The sequence below is a fragment of the Vipera berus genome (assembly GCF_964194415.1).
Source record: "Vipera berus genome assembly, chromosome: 4".
Lineage (NCBI taxonomy): Eukaryota > Metazoa > Chordata > Lepidosauria > Squamata > Viperidae > Vipera > Vipera berus.
Genome location: NC_138206.1, coordinates 101,293,637 through 101,307,185, shown reverse-complemented (window position 1 = coordinate 101,307,185; position 13,549 = coordinate 101,293,637). Strand labels below are relative to the sequence as shown.

At 39.6% G+C, this 13,549-nt stretch overlaps 1 protein-coding gene across 1 annotated transcript in view; it reads left to right on the top strand.

The window, feature by feature from the left end:
- The window catches only part of GPC6 (glypican 6), a gene marked incomplete at its 3' end in the record, with an annotated part of 887,239 nt that overhangs the window by 458,799 nt on the left and 414,891 nt on the right, over positions 1-13,549 (top strand). The gene's annotated exons all lie outside the window — the stretch shown is intronic.

Here is a 13,549-nt window from a genome sequence, read left to right as displayed (position 1 = left end):
TGTGTATAGCTTCCAACATTCTTCATCATGGACTACTGTATATGATTGAGTCTCCTAAGAGTTCAATCATCTCTAATGGCCCATATTTCCTCCACTTTTTATGGGTGGCCATTAAGGTGCTCCAGGTGACAATATCCATAATTACAGCACAGCACTTACCGTATTAAGGGATAGAGTTGCTATCTGTTATATTTTGGTGCTAGTGACCAGAGGTGGAAATATCACAGTTTCATATAAATATATAGCAATTAAACAGATACTAATTCCTGATGTGGGAATTATGGTCATGGTCATAATCTGGCAGACAAAGCTGTGTGGACAAGCAGTGTTACTTTGTGGATCTTAAGAAGTATGTTTTTTTCTGTCTTGATACCTGCTTTCTGGAGCAGCCTCCTATCCCATCTCCAAGATAAGGAAGGCTCCAACCTTACTTTCAGAAGGCTGTGAAGAACTGTCCACCCAGGTTTTTTGGGGGACAAGATGTTAGTATGTGGTTTGGTTAGGATGTATGTCTTTTGAGATTTTGTTTTAATTCTGAGACCTCTATTTTTGTTTGACTGTGTTTTTTTTCATAACCCACAGTTTCATTGGATAGCTGGACAGCCATATAAATCTAATAAATAAAAATAATTCAAATAAAATTTCACTTTACATCCTGCAGCAAGCTCTGTTTGTTTCACTGAAGGCACAGAGTAAGAAGATCCTCTCTCCCTAAAAACACACATCACCCAGTGACATTTTTGTTTAGAGGTTGCTACAGAGGGGATATTTCAGTGAATTATTAGATAAACATGTTGGTTGAACAGAGCCTTGGATCCTGAACTGCAGCGGACCACTGCAAAGAAATTGGGATATTTGTAAAGTTGGCTTTGTCCAAATTGCTATGTATTCTCACAAAGTCTGATGAGTTATTTTGGCAATGCATAGGCTATATAAGATGCTGACAGTAGAATTGTGTATAAAAAAGCCAGGTGGTAGGAAAGAGGTTACAACTGAAAGCCCTAGATTCCAACCAAAGAATGACTTTATCCATTTATACTGTTCAGTTTTTGTCAGGCCTCAAAACTCAAGAAATACACATGGTGATTCTTCTAAGCAGGTTTCTTTATTGTTCCATGCCTTTGGACAGAATCTTGCCAAACTAAAGCACTGTACTATCTACATCAAGCATATACTCCAAGAAATATTAGGGAAGCACTGTCTTCACCCTTTCTCTCACACCAGATATCTGGACTAAGCTGTTTCTTACTTCTCTGGAATACACCTCGTTGCTCCTGGGAATCCAGCCCACTTCATCATATCACAGTTTTAGCAGTTTTTCTTTGGGGGAGGGATCTCTTTTCAAACCTGTCAGCAGCATCAAGAGGACTCAGGGCTTTCAAGGATGACTGTGGAGATTAATTCCTCAGAGAGTAGTGCTGGTAATAACTCCACAACTGCAGGACCTCACAACCTTCCCATGCCTTTTCTCCCTGGCTGCTTATAAAGAGACAAGTCACCACCATTCACCAGAAGGCAGAACCTCTAGCAGCAGCTATTTCCAGATTCCTGCAAATGGAGGCAAAGAGGGGGACATTGCCCTGGCCCTCATTACTGTCTTGTTCCAAGTTGCTGAGGGTAAAGAGCAGTCCTGAGCTTGGCTTTTCATTGAGAAATAAAAAGTGAGAGCTTAAAAATTGCATCTAACTGTATATTTTCATACTCCCAATGACAGTGTTTCTCCACCTTGGCAACTTTGAGATATGTGGACTTCAAGTCCCAGAATTCACCAAACAGCCATGCTGACTTCCCCATACTCCCCGATGTTGGCTGAGGAATTCTGGGTATTGAAGTTGCCAAGGTTGAGAAACATGGCTCTTTTGACTTTTAAACCTGTTGCTGTATATAATGCGCATAACACTCATTTGAAACAAAATGAGAATTCTGATATATTTTAGTAATAAAAATTATACAGAGACTGTTGAGATTCAGATTCAAATTAAATCAATGCCAATTAAGATATAAGTAGGTATCCAGGATATCTCAGTAATTTTTATCTACATGATGACATAGTAGACTTCCAAGAAAAAAGATTGCATACTGTACATAAATAAATAACACAGTAAGAAAGATCACTGCTGCAGTTAAAAGAGTATGAATATATAGATTTTATTTAAAATGAAAAAATTAGTAAGCTGGCATTGAACAGTTGTCCTTCTTCGCAAAACTATGCCTAAAAATAGCAAACGTCTCACATATCTCCAATATATTCTATCATTTCAATACAACACAGTTTTCAGATATTGCATTGGAAAATAATTAAACAAAGATTTAATTAGTTTTCAACATTTTTTTGGTCTTGCCTTCGAGTCACTTCAACTGCCACGACCAGTCCTTGCTACATTCTTGGCAAGATATCACAAGTGTTTTGCCATTACCTCCTTCCTAGGGCTTGAGAGAGTGACCGGCTCAAGGTCGCCAAGCTGGCTTCATGCCTAAAGCAGAATTAATACTCATAGTCACCAGCTTCAATGGATCTCATCATTTTTAGTCCCCTATGGATATAGCTGAAAGAAATTAATCTCCAAAAGAATGAATTTGTTTTGCAAAGTTCTGATTTTATGTAGAAAGTGCAATTTTAAGTTTACTAAGTAACACACATCTTTTTAAAGGGCCTGGTACGATTTTGTACATCCCAAAATAGTTTCAGAACTTCTGTCATTCTGAGATTTATCATTTTTATGCCACAGAGATTTTTATGAACCGTTGATGGTTTGGTTCTTTCTCCTCTTCCCCTCTCTTTTCATACTGTTAAGATCTTCATGGAAATAGTCACAAACATTTATTGCTAGTTAGGAATAAACAGTTTATGTTTATGCATATAAACATTTATAAATCTGTGATCTTGGACAGAAAATAAGAGTATTGTTTTTACTCTTAATTGGCCAAAAAAGTCATTTTTCCAATAAGACCAATCCTTGATATTTTTATTGAGAAATGTCCTTGAAATCCTATTTAGCTTCCAGGTCTGAACGCTGAAACATCTTAAAGTTGCCAAATTAAAAAAGGCTGTCTTACATACAGTACCCTAATACCCATGATTGCATTCCATGGGTTTTCCAGTAAAGAGATGTTTAGCAGAAGTAATTCATTGTTGCATTTAAGAGATCTGCAATTTGTAGTCTCAAGAACGTCTTTTATTAACTTGTCAGTTAATTTAGGACCCTTTTGACTGGGGAGAACAGTGAGATTGCTTCAAATAAATCAATGGGTTTAAACTGTAAACAAGGGATGTGTGGAAAATCTCCTCTGTTCAGTGCTGCTAATCTCCTTAGATCCCTCAGTGAATGTTTCGTATCAGTAACATCTTCTACTTTATGCAAAATTTATTTGTTTGCCCAGGGATGTCTGTAATTTCATCTGGAAATATTGCTAATCAGAGATCTCCCCCACTCTCTCTTTCTGTCTTGCTTCTTTCAAAATGTCTCAGAGGTTTTGACAAGTTTGTTTAAGTAAAAAACAAAAAGAAAGAAAGAAAAGAAATGACACATTATTGACAGTTACACATAAAAAGAATGGGACGGAAGAATATCCAAAATGGATTTATAGGACTAATTTAAATTTTGTTGTGAATGTCTCTATATGCTCATACTGGGGGGGGGAAAAAAAAACTAAGACCAATATAGTAACTTCTTGGTTAATTTCAGCTGATTATAGCCAAAGTTGGATATCCCTTTGAATAAATAATACAGTCACACTCTTGAAATAATAGTAACTTAATAGCTGAATCCATAGTCAGCCAAAATAGTTTCCAAAAGGACATCTATTTTAATCTTTTGCAGACAGGTTTAGACTATTTTAAATTCTTTTGTTTTCCCCTGGAAATGGATGGCCAGGGAAACACCAGACTCATTGAAAACAAGTTAAGTATATACAACTAATAATCCTGTGTCTACCTGTCTGTAACTTTTAAACTGGACAAAATGATGTGTCATAGAGCAACAATTTTTGAAGCAAGGTATCTCAAATTGGCTAATTTACAGAATGCTAGGATACATTACTTGCATGGAATGTTGATGTCTGGGAAAGTTGTGCCAGCACACTGCTGCAGTCTGCTGTAGTAACATGTTCCCTGATAGTTTCCCCCAAGACAATGGGAAAGTTGGCAGGAAGTATGAATTTGATCAAAATTGCTGATATTCCTGCCAGCTTTCCAGAAGCAAGGTCTTTGTGTCTGGGAAGCTGGCAATGACTATTGACAATGGGGAAGCTGAAGTTGCTTAGGTAAATCTTTCCCATCTGTGCAACTTCCCCAGCCCCTCTGTATTCACCCAGCACAGGCCATCCTGTATTCACCCAGCACAACCCACCCAGCACAACCCACAAGTTAGGCATGTTAATATGTATGAAATGACACAATTGTTTACAGGTTGCCTTTTTTTAAGATTCAAAAGAGTCTTATAAAGTATGTTGTTGTTGTTAGCTGCAAAGGCATGTCTGACCCATCACGACCCCATGGACAATATTCCTCCAGACCTTCCTGTCCTCTACCATCTTCTGGAGTCCTTTTAAGCTCACGCCTACTGCTTCAGTGACTCCATCCAGCCACCTCATTCTCTGTCGTCCCCTTCTTCTATTGCCCTCGATCTTTCCCAGCATTAGGCTCTTCTCCAGTGAGTCCTTCCTTCTCATTAGGTGGCCAAAGTATTTGAGTTTCAACTTCAGGAATAAAGTATGTAATACTGAATTTAAATTCAGTATACATACTTTACGTATACTGAATTTTAAAAAAAGAAAAGAGCTCAGATTGCCAGTATAATTTGTTTTGTTAATGTAAAGTTAAAATAGTGAAAATTTAACAACATACAGACTTTTTGAAGAGCAAAATACAATGTCACAAGTAGTCATTTTATCTCCTGTTTTAAGATAAAGACATTATTATGGCCCAGTTTTTCTGTTCAGAACATTCTACAATGTTGTTGGTGTTGTGTTTCGGGTTCGAATGATCATGAAGGATGCCAGGCATGTGAGTACAGAGAAACAGCAGCTTTATTGATAACCATAACTGTACTGAGGGGTTAGGGGTTAGGGTGTACATGCATTCTTTATACATTCTTCATACAACCAATCAGATTGAACCCATTATCCCCGCTATTATGGTTCCCACTTAAACTGTTAGAGCTCAGTACATGTGCTAGAGAACTGTTAGTTCCCAATAACTCAGTGAATAGGTGTTTCTTCAAATCCCAATACATAACAGATGGCATCTTCAAAGAAAACGCTCTCTAGTACTAATTTAAGCAGGATGGGAAACAAGTAACTATGGTGCTACATCTGGGAATGTTGGAAACTGATTTAAATAAAATTTCTGTTTAGGAGCAACTGGTCTTTTCGGGGAGATGGTTTGGTTGGTTCTTAAGGTGGCAATTGTCCTCCCCTCCCTCAAGAGGCCATTACTGGACCAACTATTCTAGACAGTTTTGGTCCAATTTCCAACCTTCTCTTTTGAGAGAACGTTGTGAAGAGCATAGTTGCATTACAGTTCTAGAGAACCTTGGAGCAACTGGATTATTGGGATGCCTTTAAGACAGGGTTCAGACCTAGGAATGGGGCCCAGACAGCATCGATCATACATATTGATGACCCCTGTGGATCAGGATGGGGGTGATGTGTCCATCCTTGCTCTTCTTGACCTCCCACTGGCCTTCAATAACATCAATCAGGATATCTTTCTGGATGAGCTCAGGGACTAAAGGTTGGTGGCACTGTGCTGTACTATTTTTCTTCTTCCTCCTGGATGAGTTCCAATCATTATTGATGGGAGGCAGTTATGGCTAGGAGAGCCTTCGCACCAATATGGGCTTTGTACCAATTGCGGCCATTCCTAAACAGAGAGGCCCTGATCCCTGTCTCATGCCTTCATCACCTCCCAATTGGACTATTGCATTGTGCTATACCCCTTCATGGATTACTGCCTTGTCGTGGCGAAGGGGCTTGCGTAATTCAATGAAGCTATGAGCTATGCCGTCATAGCCGAGAGTTCTGACAAAACGTGATCCACTGGAGAAGGAAATGGCAAACCACTCCAGTATCTTTGCCATGAAAACCCTATGGACAGTACCAAAAGGCAAAACGATATGACGCTGGAAGATGAGCCCCTCAGGTCGGAAGGCGTCCAATATGCTACTGGGGAAGAGCAGAGGGCTAGTACTAGTAGCGCCAGAAAGAATGAAGCGACTGGGCCAAAGCCGAAAGGACGCTCAGCTGTGGATGTGTCTGGTGGTGAAAGGAAAGTCCGATGCTGTAAAGATTTTTTCTCCATAGGAACCTGGAATGTAAGATCCATGAATCAAGGAAAGCTGGACGTGGTCAAACAAGAGATGACAAGACTGAACATCGACATCTTAGGTATCAGCGAACTAAAATGGACAGGAATGGGTGAATTTAATTCAGATGACCATCAGGTATACTACTGCGGGCAAGAATCCCTCAGAAGAAATGGAGTAGCCTTCATAGTCAATAAAAGAGTAGGAAAAGCAATACTGGGATACAATCCTCAAAATGACAGAATGATCTCAGTTCGAATCCAAGGCAAACCATTCAATATCACAGTAGTCCAAGTCTATGCCCCAACCACCAGTGCTGAAGAGGATGAAATTGACCGGTTCTATGAAGCCCTACAGCACCTTATAGAACTAACACCCAAAAATGATGTCCTTATCATCATGGGGAATTGGAATGCTAAAGTAGGAAGCCAAAAGATAACTGGAATAACAGGCAAGTTTGGCCTTGGAGTACAAAATGAAGCAGGGCACAGGCTGATAGAATTCTGTCAAGAGAATACGATGGTCATAGCAAACACTCTTTTCCAACAACCCAAGAGACGGCTCTACACATGGACATCACCAGACGGTCATCACAGAAATCAGATTGACTATATGCTCTGCAGCCAAAGATGGAGAAGCTCTATACAGTCAGTAAAAACAAGACCAGGAGCTGACTGTGGCTCAGACCATGAGCTTCTCCTTGCAAAGTTTAAGCTTAAACTGAAGAAAGTAGGGAAAAGCACTAGGCCACTCAGGTATGAATTAAATCATATCCCTGTTGAATATACAGTAGAGGTGACAAATAGATTTAAGGAATTAGATCTGATAGACAGAGTGCCTGAAGAACTATGGACAGAGGTTCGCGACATTGTACAACAGGTAGCAACCAAAACCATCCCAAAGAAAAAGAAATGCAAGAAAGCAAACTGGCTGTCTGAGGAAGCTTTGCAAATAGCTAAGGAAAGGAGGGAAGCGAAAGGCAAGGGAGAAAAACATAGATATGCCCAATTGAATGCAGAATTCCAGAGAATAGCTAGAAGAGATAAGAATGCCTTCTTAAATGAACAGTGCAAAGAAATAGAAGAAAACAATAGAATAGGGAGGACCAGAGATCTTTTCAAGAAAATTGGAGAGATGAAGGGAACGTTTAATGCAAAAATGGGCATGATAAAGGACCAAAATGGCAGGGACCTAACAGAGGCAGAAGAGATTAAGAAGAGGTGGCAAAATTACACAGAAGAACTATACAAGAATGAGCTTAATGTCCCTGATAATCACAATGAGGTGGTCACTGACCTCGAGCCAGACATCCTAGAATGTGAAGTGAAGTGGGCCTTAGAAAAGCTGAGCAACAACAAAGCTAGTGGAGGTGACAGTATTCCAGCTGAGCTATTCAAAATCTTAAAAGACAGTGCAGTAAAAGTGCTACACTCAATTTGCCAGCAAATTTGGAAAACTCAACAGTGGCCACAGGATTGGAAAAGATCAGTTTACATTCCAATTCCAAAGAAAGGCAGTGCCAAAGAATGTTCAAACTATCGCACCATTGCACTCATTTCTCATGCTAGTAAAGTCATGCTTAAAATCCTACAAGCTAGACTTCAGCAGTATGTGGATCGAGAACTACCAGAAGTACAGGCAGGATTTCGAAGAGGCAGAGGAACTAGAGATCAAATTGCCAACATACGCTGGATCATGGAGAAAGCTAGGGAGTTCCAGAAAAACATCTACTTCTGCTTCATTGACTATGCTAAAGCCTTTGATTGTGTGGATCATAACAAACTGTGGCAAGTTCTTAAAGAGATGGGAGTACCAGACCATCTTATTTGTCTCTTGAGAAACCTATATGCGGGTCAAGAAGCAACAGTGAGAACTGGACACGGAACCACTGATTGGTTCAAAATTGGGAAAGGAGTCCGGCAAGGCTGTATACTGTCGCCCTGCCTATTTAACTTATATGCAGAGCACATCATGAGAAAGGCAGGGCTAGATGAATCAAAAGTTGGAATTAAGATTGCCGGAAGAAATATCAACAACCTAAGATACGCAGATGATACCACTCTAATGGCAGAAAGTGAAGAAGAACTAAAGAGCCTCTTGTTGCGGGTGAAGAAGGAGAGTGCAAAACTTGGGTTGAAACTTAACATTAAGAAAACCAAGATCATGGCATCTGGCCCTCTCAATTCCTGGCAAATAGATGGGGAAGAAATGGAGGTAGTGACAGATTTTATTTTCCTGGGCTCCAAGATCACTGCAGATGGGGACTGTAGCCAAGAAATTAAAAGACGCTTGCTCCTGGGGAGGAAAGCCATGGCAAATCTAGACAGCACACTAAAAAGCAGAGACATCACCCTGTCAACAAAAGTGCGTATAGTCAAGGCTATGGTCTTCCCAGTTGCAATGTATGGCAGTGAAAGTTGGACCATAAGAAAGGCTGAGCGCCAAAGAATTGAGGCCTTTGAACTATGGTGCTGGAGAAGACTCCTGCGAGTCCCTTGGACTGCAAGGCGATCAAACCGGTCAGTCCTAGAGGAGATCAATCCTGACTGCTCTTTAGAAGGCCAGATCCTGAAGCTAAAACTCAAATACTTTGGCCACCTAATGAGAAGGAAGGACTCACTGGAGAAAAGCCTAATGCTGGGAAAGATCGAGGGCAATAGAAGAAGGGGACGACAGAGAATGAGGTGGCTGGATGGAGTCACTGAAGCAGTAGGCGTGAGCTTAAATGGACTCCAGAAGATGGTAGAGGACAGGAAGGCCTGGAGGAATGTTGTCCATAGGGTCGCGATGGGTCGGACACGACTTCGCAGCTAACAACAAATTGTGCTATACAAGGGGCATGCAGGACCTTCAACTGGTGCAAAATTATGGAGCTTTTCAGTTTTCTGTTCCAGATCAATTGCAGTCCTTCACGTTATGGGGGAAGATTACATGGAAGACCATCACTCCTCAGTTGTATCTACCTGTTCTATGAGATCCAACAGGAGAAATATGCTCTGGGTCCCATTCATTAGAGGGTTCTTCAGAAAAGAGTCTTTTCTGCCTTCCTTTGCCCCAAAGTCAAACTTTTCCCAACCATTCATATTATTTGTCCGTTGTTCTAAAACCTTGAACTTCTGGATTTGTGATACCTTAATTACGTTATTTTTATCGCGCTCCTTTGTTTTTCTGGTTTTTCTATCATGTTTTCCTCTTGTTTTTTACTCTGTTATCTGCCGAGAGTCATATGTTTGAAATGGGTGGTCATATGAATTGAATAAATAAATAATTCCTGCCACCATTACAGCTGATTATCCTGGATAATAAACAAGCAATCCAAACAGATTCAGTCCTATAAAATTTAGTATGAAACGTTTCTTAATTCATGTACAGTATTTATTAATGTCCCTAAAATCTTCCAGTGAGAATTAGGTGCCATGGCTATGCAAATAGAAGTAGCTTCTGTCACTGTGGCTAATATCATGTCCCTATGAAGGAATGTAAGAATTACATTAGCATCTATTTTTTGGAAAAAAAATTGTTACTTAAAAGCTTTTTATGTTTCTGATGCCATTTATGCAACAGCTTTGCTTCTGACTAAATCCAATTTTATCTTGAGCTTTTGTTAGATTACACAAAGGCTGATTTTGTGCCACAACCAGGATGCTTTTGGGGCAAAATGGGAAAAAAAAAGTTGTAATAGAATTAGAAGGCAAAGGCAAGGTTCAGCAATGAAAAATGTGCCTTCCTAATTGTCAATGATCATTTTGAGTTGCTGCTGCCTGCCAAGCTGCTTCTTTTTAAAGGTGTGGAATCAATATTCTCAGAAACCCATTTTTCATGGTTTATAAATAAGTATTTGTCCTCTTTTCTAAGAGGGGAAGAGAAAGCTAAAAATAAAGGTCAGTATCAAGTGTCAGGCTGATTTAGAGTATAATTACTGGGCTGGGAGAAACAAATATGACATTCTGATAAAGCTGGCAATTAGGAGCAAATAGAAATAGTGTATTAACCCAGCAAAATACAATTTGAAGACATTGTGAGCCTGGGAAGGAAATGGAGTTACAGTGCTGACAACCCTTCTTTGAATAAGCAAAATTATGAGTTAAGATTTGCTGTGAGTGTGTGTGTGTGTGTGTGTGTGTGAGAGAGAGAGAGAGAGAGAGAGAGAGAGAGAGAGAGAGAGAGAGAGAGAGAGAGAGAGAGAGAGAGAGAGAGAGAGAGAGAGAGAGAGAGAGAGAGAGAGAGAGAGAGAGAGAGAGAGAGAGAGAGAGAATGTAAGACTTATTTGCTTAAAAATCACAGCAGGGAGACCCAGCTTTCCCTCTTTCCTCCCTTTATCTCACCCTCCCAAACGTAGGCAGAGAGAAAGACACAAGGATGCCTCTTAAGAATACTGATAACAACAACAAAAAAGGTGTTTATCTAATATTTCTCCACAATGAAATTTTCGACAGTAGTCACAGATTCACACTGGGTAAGCCATGGTTTGCTTAACCATGATATCTCAAAAGAGCCATAATTTGCTACAACATGCTAATCCATAAAATTATGTTTGACAAACTACAGTTGCTGTTTTTATGCAACATGCTAGGTCTGTGTGCCCAAAGATACCATTTTAAATTTCAGTGGAATAGACCAAGGTCCAAAAACACAGTTATATAAAAAAAGAAATCACCAGCTTGATTAAACAACCCCCTGCTATTTTCTATAGATTTTAACATTTCACCAGGGACATTGGTGCACAGAAAGAGGAAAGGTCAGTGTTTGATAGGGCTTAGCTGATGAGATGGCATCTTCCCTCTTCAACTTGGCTACCCAGTAAAAAAAAACTTCATCAAATAGACTGCAATAAGATTTTTTTTAAGTGCTGATCAGCTTGAGGATTAACGACTCCCTTTGGAGCTGAAGCCTATTAATGTAAGGAGGCAGAGTCTGAGAACTCCTCAGATTAAGGAAATCAGAACAGCACAATGACATTGCTTTTGCTTCCATCACCATTCTGCCAAAATCATAAAGCCCCACTATTTTGGGATACACATTCTCAAGCAAAACATCCAGTGCTGACAAACCCACAAATATTTTGCATTATATTTCACCGTATTGTCTTTTCCAACACAAAATTCAACACCTCCCTTTTTTGTCCCTCTCTTCCTCATCCCTTGCACAATTGAAGCAGGCATTTCCAATTTTCAAAATCAACACAGACATAAATACAGGTGGATCCCCACCATCTTGTCACATCAAACAACTTTGCAGAGACCAATCAGAAGCTGACAAAACTATTTAACTGCACTCCCAACACAGTGCAGTTAAAGGAGGTGGAATTTTAACTGTGCAGGCTTTGCCTCATTTTGACTTTTTTCCCTCCCCCCCAAGACACTTTTAGCACCTGATGAATCTCTTCAGTTTGTTATCCATCAACATAGTATTTGCACAGGTGATCTTTAACTGATGATCCTTTTGCTTCACTTTTACTCATCCGTTTTCCTTTCATTCTTTTTTTTTAAAATTGAATCTTCTTTAAACTCTTTAAAACATATATTTCTCAGTCTTCTCATATCAGGCCTTTGGGTTTTGGACTCCAGGGTCCCATTTCACTAGCAACAGCATTAAAACTGTTGTATCTTTTTTGTTTTAGGAAAGGTCACACAGTTGGACCCTGGTAGCCACTGCTGAGACATTTGTCAAACAGGCTCATTGTAATTGTGTGTTCCATTTGCAAGGCACAGCTTGCTACATTAAGGACAGTACATGCTGGAATTATTGCAGCCCTTTCTCTTCTTCAAAGTTTCTATCATGTCCCTAAAATTATCTGGTTACTCTCTTGTCTCCTTGAAAGATTAATCAAATCGCTTTGCTGTGCCATTATAAGGCTTTGGGAGCTTCTGTGGGTCCTTACCCATTTCAATTCCATGAAGGGTAGGAAGGGAAAATAAAAGAGACAGTTGCTTTTCAAATTCTTTTTCTAGCAGCCATGTGTTCCTCTCTATAATGGCTTTCTTCAGCTTCTCTACTGATAATTCTGTCTTTTGTTGGACTATGTAATTAACTTAGTTTTCCAGACTCAGATGCTGATTTCAGAAAGAAAAGATTTGAGATAGCTCTCCCATAACATCTACTTCTACATACTATCATCTTATACATCAAGATATGAAAACTGAGCCTTTCTTTCCCCATTCTTAGGTTTAGAATTCAGAATAACAGAGTTGGAAGGGACATTGGAGGTCTTCTAGTCCAACCCCCTATGCTATTCTGGACAAATGCCTATTCAATCTCTTCTTAAAAACCTCCAGCAATGGAGCACCCACAATTTCTGAAGGCAACCCATTCCACTGGTTTATTGTTGTCTCCGTTGGTTTATTGTTCTCACTGTTAGGAAATGTCTCCGTGGTTCTGTGTTAGATCTATCTTTTATAAGTTTCCATCCATTCCTTCTTATCTTGCTCTCAGGTGCTTTGGAGAATGTGACAGCTTGTCAAATATTCAAAGACTGCTTTTCTTACTTAAGTGTGAAACCACTTTTCTTGCCAGTGAATTGCATTTTGTTGGATAGGGCCCAGTGTTCAAGGCTGTTTAGATTCTTCTGGATCTTGAGCCTATCTCCTAAAGTGTTTGCTTATCCCCTCAGCTTGATGTCATCTGCATAATTGATGGGTTCTTCTTCTATTACCTCATCTAGATCATTTATGAAGATGTTGAAGACTCCTGGGCCTAAAACAGAACCTTGAGGTACACCACTGCATACTCCTCTCCATGTAGATGTAGTTCCATTGAGGGTTATATGTTGAGTGCAATTGGTCAGCCAGTTATGAATCCATCTGGTGATGATGCTATCTGGCCCACATTTTTCTGTCTTACCAAGAAGTGGTTTGTGGTCTACTTTGACAAATGCCTTACTGAAGTCCAAGTATATTATGTCCACAGCATTTCACTAGTCCACTAATCTGGTCACATCAAAGAATGCAGTAAGATTTATCTGGCATGATCTGCTTTTGGCAAAGCCATGTTGGTTTCTAGCAATAGTTTTGTTTTCTTCTACGTGTTCGCAGATCCCTTGCTTGATTATCTTTGCTAGGATCTTACCAGGTATAGGCTGATTGGTCTGTAGTTTCCGCATCCATCTTTCCTCTTTTTTGAAAAAAAAAATGGATCCAGAAAACTACAGTAAAAGTCTTTTTTTTAGTTAAAAAAAATCATCTGGTTGCTAGAAATTTCACTCCCCAAATCCAATTAATTCTATGCATCATCATGTAATCTGCTTA